We start from the raw sequence: 4,016 nt of genomic DNA, 5'->3' as shown, positions 1-4,016 counted from the left end.
GTGCGTGCTACGAGTAAGTTAGTGTGTGTGCGTATATTTGAGTTTCACGAATCGATGAGATAATATTATTATTATTTATTTAACATGTCTATTGTAAACAGTCAGAGATGGAGAGAGATCCGAGTCCCGATGATAGAGAGAGAGTGAGTGAGAGAGCTATAAAGCGAACGATATCGCTCGCTCGCCCGTTATGTCGCGCGAAAGCGTATTAATTTTTTTTTGTAGTGTTTCCGCCGCGCAGACGCGCAGTGAAGAGTGATAATACGACCGGACCCGCAGTCGGTAGCGAGAAAATGAAAACGACTAAAATTATTATCATATCCCACGTCCCGCCACCCCCCTCCCACCTACCACACGGGGGCGTTTTCGACGCGACCAAAACGTTTCGGTACGAAAGAAACGATCTCCATCCCCACCCGCCCGCGATCATCTAGCCATAATTCGTGCGTGCGCGTCCGTCGTAGGTACTGTGTACCGCGAGTACCGACCGCCACTACCGCTGCGGGTTTATTACCACCGCATTGCCGTACTCGCCGAACAAGCGAAGGCGGCGCGCGTAGGTAAAAATATGCGTCCGTTCGTCGTTGCAGTCGGCGAGTCCCGTGGGCACGGTCTGTCGATTTTACCAATATTACCGCCGATTATACCCACCGAACTATTACAGTTTACCAATATTATTGTTATGTGCTATTGTGCTCCAATGACAATAATAATATTATCATTCAGTAGATATTTTATTTATTCCTATTGCGCCGAAAAATCTCGTACTTACCTATATGCAACTCGATAATATTATTTCGATTGTATCTGTACTTTTGCCCTATCCACCACGGTTTTCTGTAAAATGTCCAAGCCCCCGTCGTGTACCCTGTGAGATCTCTAGTTTTGTTATTGAAATATTTTTAATGCTTGGGTGGATATTTTATATTACACAAAACGGAAGCGTTACATTAGTGTTAATTTACGCGCATGCAATTCAAACTAATTGTGTGAGTAGTAGCGGTAGGTTAAGGTACTGAAGAAATAAACTTATGCGCAAGTTCGGTATAATATGAGTTCAGCAGAAAAATGTAACGAATTAGCCAATCCTTAAGAGGAAGCATGCGTTGTCTCCGTCTTACAAATGTACAACATAGCAAAAAACTGTTTTGCGCGGGATAGTATCACTCCCTAGGTATTTATAGTAGAATTACCAAAATTCCACAACGCATAGGGAACAACTTAATCTGTGTCGTAGCGTTTTTACTATTTGGGAAACATAAATAAAATTAAAGTTATCAATTTGAGAGCATTAGGATTTTTTTATATTTTTTTCATTTAATTATTAAAAATTATTGGTAAATGCTATCAACAAAATAAAAGATAAAGTTGTTCCCTATGCGTTGTGGAATTTTGGTAATTCTACAATAAATACCGAGGGAGTGGTTCTATCTCGCGCAAAACAGTTTTTTGCTATGTTGTACATTTGTAAGACGGATTCAACACGTCATGCAGGTATAGCGTCCTCTTAAAACTTTTCAGCGAGTTATAGCATTATACGTTATTACGTTATACACTTATACGTAAATACGTAATAGAGGGATCACTGGATCAGCCTAAAAGCCTTGATTAATGATTATATATTTATATATTTTAGGAATGTACCTACCACGAACAACTTATATTGAACTTTTGTTACGTTCGCGTATTACGTCAAACACGGTCTAAATAATGAAATATTTACACGTTTCAAATTTCAATGCAAACATGAAAGATGAAACTTTTGAGTAGGTATTGATCAAACTAAAAACAAAACATTATTATTGTGTTTCGTGTTTTCCCGTCAGAAGAAAAATCACATCTGAATAAATAAGTGGCAATTACTAAAATGAAATACAACGGTCAACGAGCTATGTAGGACGTAGGTACCTATGCTTTTTAACATGTTCCGGTCAAATGATAGAATTATATTTGTCTTCGTACCATATCCAGGACCGGCTCAAGGGAAAATAGTGAACTAGGCAAAATCAAATTTTGCCGCCCTTAACAATAGAATATTATCAGTATTTTAAAAATGCCGCCCTCTTACTAATGTGCAGCTTAAGTGCCGCCCTAGGCATGGGCCTATGTCGCCTACCCCTTGAGCCGGCCTGACCATATCGATGACTGATGTTTGTATTTGTACTGGCTTACAAAATAAGTCCTGCATATTATTTTACATAGAATTTAAGATTGAAAAAACGGATCACTGGTGTATTACAGGTTTCGACTATAGAGTGGAACCTGACAATCGTCATTGAATTGTTCGCCTATAAATAATTGTAGTCCTTATTTTAAATTTGAATTCAATGATAAATCATTTTATACGAGACGATATGCCTTTTCCCAGAGTCCAGATTCCCAAATGCATGTAATGTACAACAAATAGGTATACACATTTATGTACAATATCGTATATATGGTAGAGGATTGAGGTCTTGTCTTACCTCATAAATTTCAGCCTTTATTATTGCTGTTTGTTTTTTTTTAAGCTTCCCAAAACATAACATTTTTTTAAAATTTATTCCAGCCTCGAACACTGCATGTCTGCATTTTTATTTGTAAAGAGACAAAATAAGACATAATGTGACTATACCAAGTCCGCTTAATTCACTCCTTGGTATCTTTATTTATATACTTAGATAAACGCCAAATTAATCAAAATAAATATTAAAACTTATGTCAATTAGCATAATAATTTCAATAAAAGTGACGAAAAATGTTTTATCATATCATAAACATCTTAAAAACCAACCTCTATTTTTCCTAACTTGTTTTTCTGCTGACATCAATCATAGCATAAAAACTTCTAAAATCGTTCTTGGTTAAATAGGTAACGTAATCGATTTTATTATTATTTAAAGCCTTAAAGGGTATAGATACTTATATACTAGAAGCACGTTCGCAGTTTCCCGTTTAATAATATTTTGACATTAGTCGTATAGCCATTAGTGTGATTAAATTATTATTTTATAGGTAATTACTATATTTTCTATGCTTAGGTATACTGATTTAAAGTGACGAAGACAGACCATTATCGACAGCTTGCATGGGCCGTTCGCTCATATTATATTCCCACTTGCCTACCACGCTCATCACCACAGAATTATGATGCAACAGCCTATTGCTTCAAATCGTATTATATTAAATATTTTTATACCTATGTTTATGTATACCGTATACCGGTATACGAGATATTCCGGATATTTGTTGTTAATAAGACTACCTGTCCCCGGCCCACGACCCAAACGAGGAAAGCGGCACACTGCAATCTTCTGGGACAGTAAACCACTGTACCAGTTCGGCCCTGAATTTATTAATGGACATTTTAGTATAGGTAGGTACGTCATTTTATGTTGTTATTATTTTATTATTTGTTAATTGTTATTAACTCATAATTTAATACGAATGTACTACGTAAAATGGTGTGAATAGCTGGCCATCGGTTATCACGTCTTATCAGTTTAAATAGGTAGAATAAAATTATTCTAAATATTCTAAAAACTTCATAGAATATATAAAATAATAATAACATACATAGGTACCTACTGATTAAAAGTTTCAAATTTTTACGATTAATATTTTGATATACCTACAGCGAAATAACTAAAATTGATACTGTCGAAAATTGATGCTTCGTACATATTAAATTATAATCCCATTTCCCGTTGCAGTTTGTTATATAGGTATTGTGTTTCACAATTAAGAAATCATTTTCGGATTTGACTATTTTTTATCTACCCAAAGTATAAGTAATACCTAGATCAAATTTGATAGGTACCTCCTACCCAAAACCAACCCCGATGTAAAAGCATTTATTATGTTCTAAAAAGTGTCGTCTAACACAAAAAAAGAAATTACACACACGACATAGGTACATATTATTATAATTTGTAGTTTGTAAAACCAATAGTTATAACACAGATACACGCAAGTCGGCTGCATCATACAACACGCACTATTGACCCGCTGGGTCCAAAAGTTGACCCGATTAAAAA

This window comes from Metopolophium dirhodum, chromosome 1 (assembly GCF_019925205.1).
Source record: "Metopolophium dirhodum isolate CAU chromosome 1, ASM1992520v1, whole genome shotgun sequence".
Taxonomy (NCBI): Eukaryota; Metazoa; Arthropoda; class Insecta; order Hemiptera; family Aphididae; genus Metopolophium; species Metopolophium dirhodum.
This window is presented reverse-complemented; position numbering follows the sequence as displayed.